The sequence below is a fragment of the Nicotiana sylvestris genome, chromosome 4, assembly GCF_000393655.2.
Source record: "Nicotiana sylvestris chromosome 4, ASM39365v2, whole genome shotgun sequence".
NCBI lineage: Eukaryota > Viridiplantae > Streptophyta > Magnoliopsida > Solanales > Solanaceae > Nicotiana > Nicotiana sylvestris.
In genome coordinates, this window is record NC_091060.1 from 138,953,519 (window position 1) to 138,973,899 (window position 20,381).

The 20,381-nt window shown below is 37.0% G+C and overlaps 1 pseudogene; it reads left to right on the forward strand.

The window, feature by feature from the left end:
• The first annotated feature begins 5,928 nt into the window (after positions 1-5,928).
• LOC104229129 (oligopeptide transporter 4-like) lies at positions 5,929-20,229 on the forward strand (annotated as a pseudogene).
• The last annotated feature ends 152 nt before the right edge of the window (positions 20,230-20,381 follow it).

Here is a 20,381-nt window from a genome sequence, read left to right on the forward strand (position 1 = left end):
GGGGGGCGGATACCTTAGCTTTTTTTTAGGGTTTTCTTTTTATTTGTTTTGTAAAAAATGAAAAAATGAAAATGAAGAGGGGGAGTTGGGTTGTTGGTACTGGGTCGACCCGGGTTGGAATGGACCGGGTCGTGGGGAAGGTTGGGCAATTATTTGGGCTTGTGGTTTGAAATTGAAGAAGAGACCCAATTCCGATTTTTTTGTATTTTTGCTCTCTTTTCTTCTTTTATTTTTCTAAAACTAAATTCTAAAAATCCTTAAATTATTATTAAGAACTAAAGTAAGTTATAAAAGCGCAAATTAACTCCCAATAACAATTAACGTACAATTAAGTAATAATTAAGCATAAAATTGTATATTTGGACATTAAATGCTAAAAATGCAAAAGATGCCTATTTTTGTAATTTTCATTTTTTGTAAAACAAATTTGATTACTAACAATTGTAGAATTAAATCCTACATGTAAAATGCGACATATTTTTGTATTTTTATTAATTTAACAAATAAACATGCACAGACAAATACAAATAATTATCCAAAAATATCACAAAATTGCACACCAAGGAAAATCATTTTATTTTTGAATTTTTTGGGAGTAATTCTCATATAGGGCAAAAATCACGTGCTTACAGTATCTTTAAACGTTTGATCATTCATCTTCACAAGATCAAGAAATATTATCCATTGTGTTCATCTTATATACCTTTTGTTCTAGAGATTATTATACTTAGCTAAGATTTACCCCTTCATTTTCTTAAATTGATTTATTCAAAAAGGTTCCAATATCTTTTGAATCAAATAGGTCTCATCTGCACTCTGTCGCCAAGGCCTACACAAACATAGTGGCCAAAATTTATCAGCACGAAGGATACGGGGAAGAAATATGATATAGGTGGCAAGAAGGATTTTACCATGATTCTTGGCCACCCACCGCGCTTTGGCCAAGACCGCCCGAGAAATGGGAACGAAGCATCCAATTGCTTAATCCATCCCGGCAGATCCTGAACTGCTTCAGGATACCAAACGGTAGCTGCAAAAACCAAGGGGGGATCATTTTTTGGAAGAAAGGTAAGAAGACAATAAAGCATGTTCAAAGGAGAGGTACTTACGCTGCGTGTTCCACTCCTCCGGGAATGGCATCCTTTCGAATGGGATGATGTCTGAGGTCCTTACTCAGACAAACCTGCTCATCCACCCTCGATCCTTGTCCTCATCAATGCTCGAGAAAAACGGCTTCTTGGACCGAGGGTGAAGCTTAATCAAACCTCAATAAAATTGAGGGATATACAATCTAATCAAATGGTCAAAGGTAAAGGTCGCACCCTTGACCTTGTTGGAGAAGTGGCGGAGCATGTAGACTATCCTCTAGAAATATGGATAGATTTGGCCGAGCGTCACTCGGTACTTATCGCATAAGTCGAGAATAACCGGATCTATCATCGGGGAAGAAGGGTTTGAAGAATCGACCGAACCCAAAGTGAATGGGTATGTATATACATAAGGAAGCCAGCCTTGTGGTTCGTTATGCTCTCGTTAGAATGGGGGATCTCAACCAACACTACCTCTCTCCATTGACAGTCTACCTTCACTTTCCCTATATCGGTTACGATGCTAATATATCGGGACACGTGTTTGCATCGGCCCGGTGTAGACGAGGGTCAGTCGACGGAAAAATCCTTCGCCATGCTGAACTCGACAGGGGTACACTGTTCAATGGTGGGTATCACTTTGGGCTTTCCTTTGGATGTTCGAGAAGAAGAGGCAGCATCTTCTTTTCGAGCCACTATTTTAGAGGTTCTAGCCATGGTGGTGGAAAGACTTTTCTGAGAAAGTAGGCAAAGAATCAAGAACGGAAGAAGAAAAAATGTAAAGGGGGATGGATTTGGCCTTGAAAACTTGAAGATATTATAAAAGTGTGAATTATCAAACGACTGATGCATTTATAGAAGCCATATGGGCAGCGGAAAGGACGACCAAGAGTGGTTCGTGGGCTTCTCGATAGTCGCATTTGACGGCGGCCCTTGTGCGGCTTTTGAGTTATGGCATTTAATGCTCTGATGGGCTGACGTCATGATGATGATGCTTAAGGAGTAGGAGTTCAAAATCATTTCCTAGCACTTTGTTCTAGGAAATGCGGGGATTATCTACATACGGTAGAAATCGGCGGTTCGATTTTACGATCATCAGGGCATCTTGAGGATTTTTAGTGATCGACTCCGAGGGTTCTCAGTGATCGACTTCGAGGTAGTGTAAGTAATGACCGACCTCGAGGCAATGTAAATTAATGGTCTCGGTGGATCAAGGTGAAGTTCTCAAGGCGCGTACATATAGCTGGCCAATTCTAGTGGACTAGTCAAAAAAGCAAATCAAGGCATTAAATGGTTGTACCAGCCCTATATCTTTGTAATTAATGCATTTGTACTATGTTGAGATTCCCCCTCATATATAAAGGGGATCCTTGTCATTTTGTAAAAGGATCTGTTGCTCAATACCAAATACGCAAGAACATTCTCTCTACTCTCTAATATATTCTCTTGATCTCGTTGCTTCCATTTATTGCTTACATTCATTGTGTTATATTTATTGTTGACCATTTATTGCTTATCACTGATCATAAAGAGCAATCATTTTAGCTCTCATAATTGTTAGTCCTCCCACGGTTGCCTTAAGTCGACCTCCATACTCGACCCCGAGGCCCCGAATAAGCAAGCTCGAGGCCCCAATTGACAACCATTCGGTTTGGTTAACATTTTATTTTTAATCCCTTATCTTGATTCCAAGTACCTCACTTAGTATCTATTGTCCAAACAACTAGCATAAAAATAGATCACGTATTTTTAGAACCACAAAATCAAATTTAATTATTATTACCATTTTCACGGTAAACATTGATGTAATCTATTTTAGCTCTGAATATTAGTCACATCAACTCTCGAGAGTGACAGATAATTTGGAACGAATAGAGTAATTTATTATCTCAGGATTGAATAAGCAGTTAGTAATTCTTTCCCAAACACAACTACATAAGCCAAAGTTATCGTATTAATAATTGAAGCTGAAGCTCCCCAAATCTGGAATCCATATCATTAGGTTCTGTTGGAGTATATGTATATTATATTAAAATTATAATATTAAAGTACATTATTTTTTGTTATGTTACTGGTTATAAATTGACAAGAAAGTAATCATTACTTTTTGGTGTAATTCATGTAATCACTAATATCATGATCTACTACAATTATCCACAAAAACTTAAATGGTCGTAACCACTAACCCATGTTCTACAAATTTATTATGTCACTACCTTTTTAGGAAGGAGAGACTTGGCGTAACTAGTAAAGTTGTTGCCAAATGACCAGGAGGTCATGGGTTCGAGCTGTGACAACAACCTTTTGCAAAAATATAGGGTAAAACTGCGTACAATAGATCCTTATGGTCCGACCCTTCCTCGGATACCGCCCACAACGGAAACTTAGTATACCGGGCTTGCCTACTTTTTTTTTTAGTGTCATTACCTTGTTATTACTTCATGAAAGTGATTTTACACCTATAATAGTGGTGTTTTTTCGAAGGGTTGGAGTATGGGAAAGTATTATAGTGTGGATAGAAAAATAAGGTTGGTGTAGTAGAAACGAGAGTTGCAAGAAAGAAAATCACTTCAAAAGAGCGTTTTATTCTTGTTGAAGGAAAGTATTCTTTGAGGTGGAACTTTGGAGTTTATTTTTGAGTCACACGATGTTGTGGGACTGTTGTATCTTGAAGGGACAAATCAAGAGTGTAATTGTTAGACTGGTGAAAAATTTATCGCAATGAGCTTGAATCTTCTTTAAAAAGCGAAATGTCCGCACCTCAACTTGAAAAATATTTTTTTTATTTTTTTCTTTCAACTGTAATTACTTGTATTTTCATCAACAAATTTAAAGTGGATACTATTATTCATTTTGCTCTCTCACACACACATAGTCGAGTCAAAGCTAGAATGCAGTGATAGTAATCCCGTCCAATGATTTAGAATATTAAGGTTTTGAGTATTCTACCGTCCAATGATTTAGAATATTAAGGTTTTGAGTATTCTATTTTCTTTAACAAATGGAGAAGAAGTAAAAAGAAAAATAGCAGTGGGAACCTAAAAGCAAAAGTCAGCAAGTGATAAAATGGATAGAGTCAACAGATAATATATTCCACATATTTTTCGGAGAACTGTTCATTTGACAATGAAATATAAACCAGCAGTAACAGTCGTAAAGCAATTGGTTGGTGAACTAAGCGCTTAGATTATTTAAGAATTTTTCATAAAGCACCATCTTTTAGGTCCAATTAGTCATTTATAGATACCCTTTGCTATATTACGTGTTATAGATACCTTTTATGTTTTTATACAATGTATTTAAGTTGTTGTATTCATTAATACAACAAAAAAAAATAGGCGTAAAAATTGAAATTCCAGCTAAGTTTGACATGTATTTAGCTGTATTCAAGCGGCATTAACGTTAAATACAGTAATGTATCTGCGCAAAATCTGGAAGGTTAAACTGGTTAAAACGGAAGGAAATCAAATCACATGATATTCTCCTAATTTAACTCAACGAACTAAAACGATCCCTCATTAATCTGTATTTGAAAGATACATAATAAAGATTATAGCTAAATAAAGAGAAATACATATGAATAATACAGTTGAGTAGAACTGTATACAGTTGAGTACAACTTAATTCATCTGAATAAAACACTTGAATACAACAAAATACAACTGAATACAGCTGAATAAAACTCTTGAATGCAACAAAATACAACTAAACTTTTGCTGAATAAAATAGTTGAATATAACTAACTACAACTGAATACAGTTGTATAAAACACTTGAATACAACTAACTACTGCTGAATAAAATAGTTAAATACAACTGATTAAAACTGAATACAACAGAATACACATAACTTTTTAATACATCTAAAATATATAAATGAATGCTACTGAATACATGTGAATACAGCTGAAATATACATTCGAATACAACTGAATACAAATAGGCGATTTGGGCGATCTAGAGAGAGAAACAGCCTTATGGCTTCGCCGGCCGGCGGCCAGCCACTAATTCAAGCTGGTCAGCCCCCTAACACATCTGCCCAACCTCCTACAACAACTACAAACAATCCCCAGCCCTCAAATCCCACAAACGAAGCCATGAATTACGCAAAAGCTGTGAACCCTACTTCGACGACCACTACCAAGCAGAATCGAGCCGCTACAGTTGAACCAATTGCTCTTCGTCTATCAAAATCAACGAATTAAACTTACCCTAAGCGATTATAATGGAGTGATAATGGAGGAGAACTAGAGAATTTGGGTGGGAGAAGAGGCATGAATCGTGGGTTGAGGGAGAAAGAGTAAAGTGTATACAACAAGAGAGAGAGAGAGAACGTGGTTAGTCAATTTTACTGTGATTATGTGAGAGAAAAGACTAAAAAGGAGAGAAAAATATTATTTAGCATATATGGTGCCTTAAATGTAGGATGTAACTATAATTAGATATTTGGCTATAAAGTATAAAAAGTATCTATAGGATATAATATTTTAAAATGGTATTTATTTAAAATAAATAGGGTACTAAGGTTTTCTATAGGGTGTAAAAATTCCTTTAATAATTACATTGCAAAATTTGGTATATTTCAAGAACATTGCCATCTTACACGAATGCTACATCGACTAATATACTTAGGAGAGTCCGGAACCAAAATGTGGTTCTTTTGGACAAGTAGCACCTTAATAGATGTAAAAAAAATGACATTTTTATATATATTTGGGCGCTATACATTAATGTTAACTGTGTCGTTAATGTATAGCGCCCAGTATTTGGGCGCTATACATAGAAAGCTGACACTAACAGATATAGCACCCAAATACCCAGCGCTATACCCCTTTTTTTAAAAACGAGTCGTCTTCTTCAAGACGACCATTCTGCTTCTTCTTCCTCAATATTTTATATCTTCTTCTTCTTGATCCCCCACTCCCATACCCGCTGCCCCACTATTTTAAAAAAAAAAATTTGGGTCCCCCATCACATAAAAGGTGAAGAACGTAGGTCCCACATTCGAGTAGAGCTTCGTATTATTGTCGATTCACACTTTCGGAGTCAAAATTTCAATCTATTTGCTTTCCAAAAATTCTAAATCGAGGTATTTCGGTTTATTTTAAGTTGAAACTTTTATAATAATGCATATTATTTGTTTGTATGTGTTCTATTTCGGTTTGTATTTTTTTTTTCGAAACTAGTATGTTAAACTTATCCGAATTTAATATTAGTGTTTTATAAAAATATATATATATAAATTTGTCTGTTAATATCCTGATTTATATATATGTGTTTTCATGCCGTTTTGTGTTTTATTTGCAATTAAATTTATTTGTTGTTTATGTTTAGTTTAGATTATTTTTTAGCGTAGTAAAATCTAGACCTTTTTAGCGTAGTAAAATGTAGACCCTTTTAGCGTAGTAAAATTTAGAGCCTTGTAGCATAGTAATGTGTAGTATTTTAGCTTAGAATTCCTTTTGTTTAAGTATCTTATACTGGTAGTTGAAAATGCAAACTTTGTACAATTAAATTAATATATATATATATATATTAATTTAATTGTACAAAGTTTGCATTTTCAACTACCAGTATAAGATACTTAAACAAAAGGAATTCTAAGTTATTAAAAATATAAATTTAAATTATAAAACAAACACATAATTATTAATGATAGCTTGGTGCCACTGGGCCTCAAAATATCAGCCCGGAACCTATAGGTATATATATATATATAATTTGTACAATTAAGTTATTAAAAAATATGAATTTAAATTATAAAACAAACACATAATTATTAATGATAGTTTGGTGCTACTAGGACTCAAATATCGAGCCTAGAACCTATAGGTATAATTTTTGTATAACGCTAAAAATTGTGTATCTCAAAAAATTAATATTTAATATACAGAATAAAATACAATTAATGTTGTTTTAATTTACAGTTGACGACATGGACGCGACTATACATCCCGGCCCTCGGACGTTGGATCTATTAGCCCTACAGCCCCAGCATAGATCCGAGTATATATGGGACGGACAGTTGCTTACGCAAACTTTCCGGGCCAGGAGAGTGGATCTATTGTTGGACTTTTTGAGGCATAGAGTTCTACATCGCTGCGTGGTCCATTACCTGGAGGGGATGGAATTATATAGGATTATTAGGATTGGCCGGATACAGCTCGACTGGGCTTTGATCACGGCCTTGATTGAGCGGTGGCGACCGAAAACGCACACTTTCCATCTGCCCATCGGCGAGGCCACCATCACACTCCAGGACGCTGAGATTTTATATGGCCTGTCCGCTGATGGCTTGCCAGTTTTACTACCTGCAACCATGAGATATTATTTGCGGCAGTCTTATTGGGATATGCTGCACATGCTCACGGGTTTCAGGACGGAGGACGAGACTGTAGCGTCTGGGTCCAGTCGTATGCAATTGGTCCCCATTAAAGACCACCTAGAGCAGATCCATCATACTATCACCGACGAGTCAGCAGAGGTGGATGTACAGCGATATACGAGGCTGTTGTTGCTCCTTCTACTTGGGGGGGGGGGGTCTTGTTCTCGAACACTTCGGATGGTTCAACTTGCTTGTTTTCACTGTACAACCAACAAAAATATAAGCTACTGAATTAATAAATGCTTTCCATATAGCTATATCACTTCACTTACGAGTCGTAATGTGATGAAATTCCATGATGGATGTTTTCAATTAGGTGATGACTACCGGATGGGCCACTTGTAAAATTCATATTCGGCCGGTACCCCCTATTAAATATATGAGTGTTAATACAAATTCAATACACCAAAAATATACATAATTAACACAAATGAAAATTGAAGTTTACCACTCGTCTTGTGAATTATGGAAAGCAGGGTATAAATTATTTTCTCGCTGCTCATTCGCCGACGGTGATAAGTTTAAATCAAGGAAAACTCTTTCATCCTGAACCTGTCCGGCAAAAGCTGCTCGAGAATAACCACCCGATGACTGGGGGTTATCTCTAATACGCACAACCTCGTTTTTTGGAACGTCTTCGACCTTCACGTACATCTCCAACATTGTGATTACAAGAAATTCCCGACATTCATCCGGAGTCCTCAGAAAATCACTCAAAGTTTCATCATCGTCGATGTTAAACTACGAGTAAAAAGCAACCCCTTGTGGAGTGACGGAACACGGATATCTTCCGGTTACTTTAGGTATCACTGAACATTTCCTCACACTTATTTTTTTGCATAACAACGATATCAATTTATCGTACTCCATTGTAAGTGGCAATTTAACATGACACTGAGCAGGTAAACTGTAGCCCACAGAGTTATTCTCCATCACAACCTCCTCCCCCCCCCCCCAATATAATGAAACTCTTATTCTAGCTCTTCAGACATAATGAAAAAATGCTAGAGAATTTAACAACAATAAACGTTTCAACAAGCGTGTCGAAATGGCTAGCCGGAAAATTTCTACGCTATACACCTTTTGAATGAATTCTATACAATCCTAACCTGTTTATATAGGAAATGGCTAGCCGGATTTTATATATATATATATATATAGCGCCCAAAAAGTGGGCACTATATGCTTTTGAATTATTGAAGTCAGGAATTATTGGTGGGGCTAGGAAAAAGGTGTATAGCGCCCAAATACTGGATGCTATACATAAAGTTTTATGTATAGCGCCCAAATAATGGGCGTTATACTTGTTAGTGTCAGCTTTCTATGTATAGCACCCAAATAATGGTATTGAGATGCATACAAAGGAATATTATTGAGCATAACGTGATTAGATGTTGATTGGTTTTATCTCGTAAAGTATGATCAAATACAGTGGAGTAGCATTTTGGTTAAGTGATAGTGTAAAAATTCTATTACGTGGTTAACATACTCTTAGCGATTGTACAGAATATTTGTACTTTTTTTTTCTCGAGTTACTAATTTACACTGACTATAATCAGTTATTCAAGAGGAAATAAGTGTAGATTACTGGCTTAGAAACTGTTCTCATTTCTGTTAAATGAATTTCAGATTATGCTAGATTCCTATCTTTATGAATTACAAATTTTATCCAGTCTAATTTAAGACCTCTTGCCAAATTCGCCATACTTTCTTGAATCGTTATTCCTATGATAATATTTTTAATTTATTTTATTAAAAGAGGTCAAACCTCCTTTTTTCATAGCACCATGATAAGTACTAGTAATAATACTTTATACGTTCATCAAAATGTAGTAATATACTTATATTATTATTATTATTATTTTAATACTATTACTATTGTTATTATTATTATTCTTTATTATTTAATACATACAAGTGTCTAAAGCATGACTTGACTTTCTTCTTCCTCTACTAGATTTTTCAGTTAACGTAACTGTGGAATTTGGCAGGTTTTGGGATACGGTTGGGCTGGGCTTTTAAGGAAATACGTGGTTGAGCCGGCCCATATGTGGTGGCCCAGTACACTTGTTCAGATCTCCTTATTCCGGTGCATTTCCTTTCTCTATATGCTTTAGTTATTATTATTATTATTATTATTATTATTATTATTATTATTATTATTTTTATTATTATTATTTAAGCTTCAAATTGCAATTAATAATGTCACACTTTTGTTTCTGCTTGGTTAAAAATTATTGTGGATTGAGAATCTTATCCTGGAATCTTATTATATCATCGTTATTTTCTAAATTCATTATTAAACTATAAGCAAATGGTCTTTGGTTTGATCGGACACAAATATCTTCAGAGAACTTAAGAATTCCCACCAAAAAGACAGAAAGCTAGTGGGAAAAGAAAAAATTAAAGAAGAAAATGAAAGAGAAAGGAACAAAATTTATGTACCCTAAACCAATGCCCCTCACTGATTAATCTTATAGGTGTTGAATTATGTCAAATTTAAAGTCCCACATCGGTGGGTTAGCCATTTGGTTGGGAAATTTTCCCTATAAAAGAAGGCTTAATGTTTAGGATTTAAACACACCTCTCATTTGCCTTCTCATCTGTTTAAGGCATTTGTATCTTCTCTCTTTAGTATTATTTCACTTGTATTTTTGGAGTGGAATAAAATATTGGTTGTGTCCGAGGAGTAGGCAAAATTAGCCGAACCTCGTAAATTCTGGTGTTCCCTTTATTGTTGCTTTATTGTCTTATTTATTATTTGGTGGCTGTCATAATTTTTGGTATAGTAGTTGTGACTTATTCACACTATATACATTTGGCTTCCGCAACAATTGGTATCAGAGCCAAGGTACTGTCTTAGTATGCTCTGTGGTTGCAGCATAGTCTGATCTTCCACATCAGAAAAGATTTATCTTGGTAACTGTGTCAAGATTCTGTCTTAGTATGCTCTGTGGTTGCAGCTTAGTCTGATCTTCCACACCAGAAAGGAAATAATCTTGATTTGTGTCGTCAGCTATTAAATAATATTTGTGTCAAAGATGGGAGACAATAAACAAGAAGAATCTACATCAAGTGTCAACAATACGTCATCATTGGCATCTTCGCTTATGACAAGAATTGTGTCAAATGCGAAATTTGCGGTAGAAATATTTGACGGGTCCGGACATTTTGGGATGTGGCAAGGCGAGGTTCTAGATGTCCTTTTTCAACAAGGGCTAGATCTTGCTATTGAAGAAAAGAGACCAGATGCTATTGGAGAAGAAGATTGGAGAATTATCAATCGTGTTGCTTGCGGTACCATTCGATCCTACCTTGCTAGAGAGCAGAAATATCCATACACAAAGGAAACTTCTGCAAGTAGATTATGGAAAGCACTGGAGGATAAATTTTTGAAGAAAAACAGTCAAAATAAATTGTACATGAAGAAGAGACTGTTTCACTTCACCTATGTTCCTGGTACCACGATGAATGAACATATCACCAGTTTCAATAAGTTGGTCACAGATTTGCAAAATATGGATACAACTTATGATGATGGTGACTTGGCCTTGATGTTGTTGGCGTCACTTCCTGATGAGTACGAGCACCTTGAAACTACTCTACTCCATGGAAATGACGAAGTTTCTCTCAGAGAAGTTTGTTCGGCTTTGTACAGCTATGAACAAAGAAAGCGAGAAAAACAGAAGGGCGGAGAAGGAGAAGCACTATTTGTGAGGGGTCGTCCTCAAAATCAAACGAGGACAAAGAAGGGAAGATCCAAGTCAAAATCCAGACCCAGCAAAGATGAATGTGCCTTTTGTCGAGAAAAAGGGCACTGGAAGAAAGACTGTCCGAAGTTGAAGAATAAGGCCAAATATAATAATGGAAAGGCCATTATGGATTCAAATGTAGCTGATTGTGATGATTCAGACTTCTCATTAGTTACAACAGAGTCATCAACATCATCAGACATATGGTTGATGGACTCGGCTTGTAGCCATCATATGTGTCCCAACAGGGACTGGTTTGTGGAATTTCAAGAAGGAGAATATGGAGTCATCCACACAGCGGATAACAGCCCTCTTACCTCATATGGCATTGGTTCAATACGATTAAGGAACCATGATGGAATGATCAGAACATTAACAGATGTTCGATATGTACCGGATTTGAAGAAGAATCTCATCTCTGTGGGAGCCCTAGAATCAAAAGGGTTCAAAATCATTGCAGAAAATGGAGTGATGAGAGTATGCTCCGGTGCACTAGTGGTAATGAAGGCTAATCGGAAGAATAATAATATGTACCGCTATCGTGGCAGTACAGTTATTGGGACAGCGACAGTGACATCCAGTGACGACAAAGAGGCAGAAGCAACCAAGCTATGGCACATGCGCTTGGGACATGCTGGAGGAAAATCCTTGAAAACTCTATCAGATCAAGGATTGTTAAAAGGAGTAAAGGCTTGCAACTTGGAGTTTTGTGAGCATTGTGTTAAAGGGAAACAGACAAGGGTTAAATTTGGTACAGCGATCCATAATACTAAAGGCATTTTGGATTATGTACACTCTGATGTTTGGGGTCCTTCCAAAACACCTTCATTGGGTGGGAAGCACTATTTTGTAACCTTTGTTGATGATTTTTCTCGAAGAGTGTGGGTGTATACAATGAAAAACAAAGATGAAGTGTTGGGAATTTTTCTCAAATGGAAGACGATGGTGGAGAATCAAACAGGCAAGAGGATCAAGTGTATTCGCACAGACAATGGAGGTGAATACAAAAATGATCATTTCAATAAGGTCTGTGAAAATGATGGCATCGTCCGACACTTCACTGTTAGACATACACCACAACAAAATGGAGTGGCAGAACGTATGAACCGGACCTTGCTGGAGAAGGTACGGTGTATGTTGTCCAATGCTGGCTTGGGCAAAGAATTTTGGGCTGAGGCAATTACATATGCATGTCACCTCATTAATCGTCTACCATCTGCTGCTATTGATGGCAAAACACCATTTGAAAAATGGTACGGAAAACCTGCTGTAGATTATAACTCTTTGCACGTGTTTGGCTCAACTGCATATTATCATGTGACGGAGTCAAAATTGGATCCAAGGGCAAAGAAGGCTATTTTTATGGGAATTACTTCTGGAGTCAAAGGATATCGCTTATGGTGTCCTATGACAAAGAAAGTAATATTCAGCAGGGATGTTACCTTTGATGAATCTGCTATGGTAAATAAGGTAACAGAAGATACCAAACAAAATGAAGGTGCTTCTAAGCAGGTGGAGTTTGAGGGAAAATTTATTTTTCCTACACAAGAAGCAGAGGAGGAAACAAATGAAGATTATCCTCTAGAAGGAGAGCCAGTAGAGGAGATTCCAACTCAGGAACCTCAACAACAACTTGAATCAATAGCAACCAGCAGGCCAAAAAGAACAATAACGAAACCTGTTCGTCTCATAGAGACGGTTGCTTGTGCAACCTCAATTGTAGCTGATGATGTTCCTACTACTTATAAAGACGTTGTCCAAAGTTCAGAAGAAGATAAGTGGAGGATTGCCATGAATGATGAAATACAGTCCCTTCATCAGAATCATACATGGAGATTGGCCAATCTCCCGAAGGGAAAGAAAGCAATTGGGTGCAAATGGGTATTTGCAAAGAAGGAAGGATTTCCTAACCAAGTAGATGTTCGCTACAAAGCAAGATTGGTGGCCAAAGGATATGCTCAAAAGGAGGGAATTGATTACAATGAAGTGTTTTCTCCAGTTGTAAAACATTCCTCCATTAGAATTATGTTGGCTTTGGTAGCACAATTGGATTTGGAACTAGTTCAGATGGATGTAAAAACTGCGTTTTTACATGGAAACTTGGAGGAGGAAATCTACATGACTCAGCCAGAAGGATTCAAAGTTGCTGGAAAAGAAAATATGGTGTGCAAACTTGAAAAATCGTTGTACGGATTGAAACAATCTTCTAGACAATGGTACAAGCGATTTGACGAGTTTATGTTGCGGCAAGGGTACAAGAGAAGCAAATACGATCATTGTGTGTATTTGCACAAGCTTAAAGATGGTTCCTTTGTATATCTTCTCCTATATGTTGATGATATGTTGATAGCTTCCAAGAATTTGGAAGAAATTGATAAGTTGAAGATTCAACTGAAGAAGGAGTTCGAGATGAAGGATTTGGGTGAGGCAAAGAAAATTCTTGGCATGGAGATAATTAGAGATAGACGTTCAAAGAAACTCTGTTTATCTCAAAAGGAATATTTGAAGAGAGTACTTCAACGTTTTGGCATAGATGACAAGACTAAGCCAGTTAGTACTCCACTTGCTTCCCATTTTAAGCTAAGTACTACTATGTCGCCAATGGATGAAGTTGAACGAAAGTATATGTCAAAGGTACCATACGCAAATGTTGTTGGTAGCTTGATGTATGCAATGGTTTGCACAAGGCCTGACATTTCACAAGCTGTTGGAGTTATTAGCAGATATATGCACAATCCAGGGAAGGAGCATTGGCAAGCTGTGAAGTGGATTCTACGGTATATTCATAATACTGTAGATGTCGGGTTAGTTTTTGAGCAGGAAGACAATCAGTCTGTAGTTGGATATTGTGACTCAGATTTTGCGGGTGATCTGGACAAACGAAGATCAACTACTGGTTATGTGTTTACTTTTGCAAAGGCACCAGTTAGTTGGAAGTCTACTTTGCAGTCAACAGTTGCTTTGTCTACAACAGAGGCAGAGTACATGGCTATTACAGAGGCTGTGAAGGAGGCAATTTGGCTTCAAGGATTGCTAAAGGAGCTTGGTGTTGAACAAAAAGGTATCACAATTTTTTGTGATAGTCAAAGTGCTATTCAATTAGCGAAGAACCAAGTTTATCATGCAAGGACGAAGCACATTGATGTTCGGTATCATTTTGTACGAGAAATCATAGAAGAAGGTGGAGTCACAGTGAAGAAAATTCATACTACGGAGAATCCTGCTGATATGCTGACAAAGGTGGTGACTGCGGTCAAGTTTCAACATTGTTTGGATTTGATCAACATTGTTGAAAACTGAAGATTGAAGATGAAGACACAATCAAAATTTGTTATTGAGAGAAAATTGAAGATGTGGAATTTTGCCAAGGTGGAGATTTGTTGAATTATGTCAAATTTCCATCCCACGTCGGTGGGTTAAGGAGTTGGTGGGAAACTTTTCCCCTATAAAAGAAGGCTTAATGTTTAGGATTTAAACACACCTCTCATTTGCCTTCTCATCTGTTTAAGGCATTTGTATCTTCTCTCTTTAGTATTATTTCACTTGTATTTTTGGAGTGGAATAAAATATTGGTTGTGTCCGAGGAGTAGGCAAAATTAGCCGAACCTCGTAAATTCTGGTGTTCCCTTTATTGTTGCTTTATTGTCTTATTTATTATTTGGTGGCTGTCATAATTTTTGGTATAGTAGTTGTGACTTATTCACACTATATACATTTGGCTTCCGCAACAATTGGTATCAGAGCCAAGGTACTGTCTAAGTATGCTCTGTGGTTGCAGCATAGTCTGATCTTCCACATCAGAAAAGATTTATCTTGGTAACTGAGTCAAGGTTCTGTCTGAGTATGCTCTGTAGTTGCAGCTTAGTCTGATCTTCTACATCAGAAAGGAAATAATCTTGATTTGTGTCGTCAGCTATTAAATAATATTTGTGTCAAATATGGGGGACAATAAACAAGAAGAATCTACATCAAGTGTCAACAATACGTCATCATTGGCATCTTCGCTTATGACAAGAATTGTGTCAAATGCGAAATTTGCGGTAGAAATTTTTGACGGGTCCGGACATTTTGGGATGTGGCAAGGCGAGGTTCTAGATGTCCTTTTTCAACAAGGGCTAGATCTGGCCATTGAAGAAAAGAAACCAGATGTTATTGGAGAAGAAGATTTAATAACCTGCAGGCAGAAGAGCCCAACACAACATATATATATATATATATATATATATATATATATATATATATATATATATATATATAAACTAGGCCAACAAGGCTGTAACAACAGTATAACAGCTATCCAGAAGGCCGATAGGGCGATACGAAAAATATATATATACAATGACCGCTAGTCTGCAAGCCTCTAAGAGTGTAAGACAATCTCAACAGGGCGGGACAAAGCCCCCGACATGCCCAAAACCACACATATACATCTGTAATAGTACCTATGGACTCAAAGTCAGCAACTCCGAAGAAGTGGAGTGCGAAACCCAACGCTGATCCTGGGGGTCCTACTGAGGAGGCACGCCACTCTGTCTATTCGAACCTGTGGGCATGAACACAACGCATAAAAATGCGTCAGTACGAAATATGTACTGAATATGTAGGGCGACAAGTGTAACATGAAAAATGTAATTAACAAGAGAAGAGACATAGAGATAATTTGAATTCTGAAACTAGCCTCGGTAGGAAACTAAAATTCAACATGGATATAAATGTATGCTCGTGACACCGTCGTTCACTATCGCTACTTATAATATATCACATTATATAATAATAAATCCCTCTGTGGGGCTATAATATCCATAACATACCCGGCCATAATAAAGGCTCGGTAGAATCGTACCCGGCCACGTGAAGCTCGGTAATCCCAACTGATCAGTGGTTACACAATATGTGTCATACCCAGCCGTCTATAATGCGGCTCGGTAATGAAAGTAAATACATACATATACTAAATCATAAATTATATAGGTGCAATGCATAACCAACCTTAAAAGACGTATTCTAAGAAGAGTCGAAGTGGCATATCATCATTATTCCCCGACTATCATGGTTGTGGCTAAAAATATTTAATTTTCAACTACGAGCCAACAAGTACTAAGAACATGAGAGTTGTGTATTATGAGTACCTTTGAAGTAAATGTTACTTATTCATGATTTATATGAACGTCGAAAGGAGAACGAGTAAAAAGGCTCTAGTTCTTTTTAAGCAAGGAACAAGGAAATCCGAGAATTCATAGATATCCTCTAGAGTAAGCAATCTATGAGAAAAGATCAGGTCTAAGCATCTTTATAAGTTGAAGGTGAAATAACTCGAATCCGACGAGACAATTCGATAAACGTTTATTCGAATTCTAGTCATGCCGAAAAGTATAGCGAAAGCCCTACATACCTTGTCGATGGAGTTATATACTGTTTCCAAGACCTCAAAAGCCTTAGGAATGATTTCCTACATAATACAAACCATTCAAAATCAAATTCAAGCTCATAGCTTAAATAATTCTTCATTTAGACATTTACGCGAACAACTTGTGGCCATGAATTTGTAGACTCTTTTGTAGATTAATTTCCCCCCAACACACCACCAAATTTTACTTTACTACATCTCCTCATTGATATGATTCCATACATGTCTTCACATATCCAAACAACACAATAAATCCATATAGAACAACCCCAACAAAACAGTAGTAAGTAGTACATTCCAAGTATGAACATTTTAATAAGTAGTTCTTAGATGGGGAAAGTTTTATAATTTTATGAGCAAAAAGAAACATGTGGTTTACTAATTTATTAATCTGCACAAGTAAACAAACATAGTTAATGAATGTTTCATGTCTTCAAAGGATGAGTTGTAATAAGACTAATCCTATTATTGGGACTAGAAAACGGATAGATTCAGTTGATAATCTGACGCAGAGTAGGTCCCATGTTGCAAGAAACTTTGTTCTTATGGTAGAAGTTTACAAAGATCAAAGAGGAAGTTAAATCATACCTTATGTGACCAGAATTACTCAAAATTCGAAATTACTTCAAGGCGGAGTCTTGTTATGAAAAGTGAAACACCGAAGAATTCACGATTCCGAAGCTACCATGGTGTTCTCCATCTTGAGGATGACTAAATTGTTGTTATGCTTGGCTAGATGGATGGGAGAAGTTTGAGAGGAAATCCCTAGGTTTTTGGTTCTGTTTTGGAGAGGATAAAACGCAGGGGTTCTGTTTTAAAAATTGACTTAAATAAAGAAATTTTGACTAAACCCGACTAGGCACACTGTTCCCGTAACAGTGTGCACCCCTGTACGAAAATGTTAATATCTCTCTACTCCGAAGTCGTATTAACGAACGGTTTGTTGCGTTGGAAACTAAACTCATAGACCTTCGATTCGGTAGGTAGAACACACCATAACTCCCAGTATATTGAGAGAAAAGGTCATCAACATTTTATCCAAATTCCAGTGAAATTTAAACTCGTAACTTGCGCGCGATCTTTGTCGAATTTTTAATCACAACTCAAATGACTTCCAATCTTAACGTATAACTATCACATCATTTAAATATCTCATAGAAATTATCTTCCTATCGAATTATCTCATTTACAGCATGATAACGCCGAATACACAAGGTGTAACAGCTTAATTCTTATGTCTACTTCACTTTTTTATGTAATCCAAACAAAGCTATAATCAAGCCATACATGACCAGTGGACAATCACATAGTGTCATCTAAATTTCATTTTCTTTTTGGCTCCCATCATTTCTTCATATTAATTGTTTTAATTCAAGATAAGGATACATATAAAATATAACAAATTTTATTATATACATATACACACACACGAATGTACAAGAATTTTGATTGATTTAGTTATTCAGCTAACAAGCACTCTTACAAAGTCATTAATTTTATAGGGCACTCCATGAAAAAGAAGATGAAGATGAAGATGACAATGAAATTGCGAATGGCAAAGGAAACAAGCGGGAAATGTCCCGTGCAAAGTTCTTTGTGATAGCATTAGTATGCAGTTTTTCATGGTACTTATTCCCTGGTTATATCTTCCAAGCTCTATCAAGTATTTCATGGGTGTGTTGGGCATATCCAAACTCAGTCACTGCTCAACAGATTGGATCACCTGTGAATAAGTAGCCACGTTAGAGTGGGCTACTAGTGATCGCCTAGGAGTCGGGGCGTTCACGTTAGACTGGGCCACTGTAGCTTCATTCTTGTTCAGTCCTCTTATTTGTCCATTCTTTGCAATAGCCAATGTCTTTGTTGGCTATGCCTTGATAATGTATGTAGTGATTCCTGTATCCTACTGGGGTTTCAATGCCAAAAATTTCCCTCTATATTCGTCTGATTTGTTTACCGCACAAGGTCAGGAGTATAACATATCACTGATTGTGAATAAGCAATTTAATCTTGATTTAGCCGAGTATGAGAAGCAAGGGAGAATAAACCTGAGCCTTTTCTTTACTCTTACTTATGGATTTGGATTTGCCACCATTGCTTCTACGCTCACTCATGTTGCTTTATTTTATGGAAGGTTATATTCTCCTCATTTTTCCTTTCCATAAGCAATTTTAGTTCGTTTAAATTTATACGTTCCAAGCCCGAGTTCTCACATTTACTGGTCCTTCATGAAGAGAAATTTACCAACGCTATCGAGCTTCCTCAGAAGGAAAGGTCGATGTCCACACGAGGCTGATGAGAAGATACAAAGACATACCTTCGTGGTGGTTTTACTTGCTTCTTTTCGTGACAATTCTTGTATCACTTGCCCTCTGCATTTTCCTGAAGAATCAGGTTCAGATGCCTTACTGGGGACTCATCCTTGCCGCTGTCCTTGCTTTCACATTCACCCTTCCCATCAGCATCATTACTGCAACCACGAATCAGGTAACCTAAATGCTGATCTATCCTTCTCTTTGATTGTCTGATATGACCACAGACTTCCAATTTACCTATTATATTGTTTTTTTTTTCTGTTTTTGGTTTCGGCATAGTAAGATACCACGACTGATTGCTTTGTGTATTTGTTCATTCCGTCAGACTCCAGGACTGAACATAATCACCGAGTACATTATGGGGGTGTTATATCCTGGAAGACCTATTGCTAATGTGTGTTTCAAGACTTATGGCTATATGAGCATGACTCAAGCAATCTCTTTTCTCAGTGATTTCAAGCTTGGTCATTATATCCGCGGTCAATGTTTTTAGTTCAGGTACGATTTTATCCCATAGTAAGTTATGCAGAGTTCAATACATGCTAAATAATTCAACCTAGGTAGTAAATCTACAATAACCTCCAAATTCAAGAGTTTTAGTGTTACACTCTTGAACACTAACCTAGCTAGGTTCCTTTCTCTTAGAATCACTGCTTGACGTTCTCTCTGTTCCAGTTCCTTGGAACCATAATTGCAGGAACAGTTAACCTGAGTGTAGCATGGTGGCTTTTGGATTCTATAGACAACATATGTCATCAGGATAAATTTTCCAACAGCCCTTGGACTTGCCCCGGTGATCACGTCTTCTTTGATGCATCAGTAATTTGGGGTCTCGTGAGTCCTAAGCGGATATTTGGTCATCTTGGCAATTACTCAGCACTAAACTGGTTCTTTCTTGGAGGAATGCTTGGACCAGTTGTAGTGTGGTTACTACATAAGTGAAGCAAACGTGGATACCCCTTATTAACCTTCCAGTACTTCTTGGAGCAACAGCTATGACGCCACCAGCAACTGCACTCAACTACAATTCTTGGATTTTGGTCGGGACGATTTTCAACTTTTTTGTTTTCAGGTATAGGAAGAAATGGTGGCAGAGGTATAACTATATCCTATCAGCAGCTTTAGATGTTGGAGTTGCCTTTATGGCTGTGTTGCTCTACTTTAGTGTGGGAATGGAGAATAGAAGCATAAATTGGTGGGGAAATAATGACCCTGAGCATTGTGATTTAGCATATTGTCCTACAGCCAAGGGCATATCTGTAGACGGTTGTCCTACTTTTTAAGTTTCTCCAATGGGTTTTCTCCATCGGAAACACGTATGGTTTTTCTTTAACAGATATTTAGTTTTTACACATTGTAGGGAAAATTCCCCCCCCCCCCCCCCCCGACAAGGAAATGCGAAACCACTAGCTTATAAATTGTTCTATACTCACGT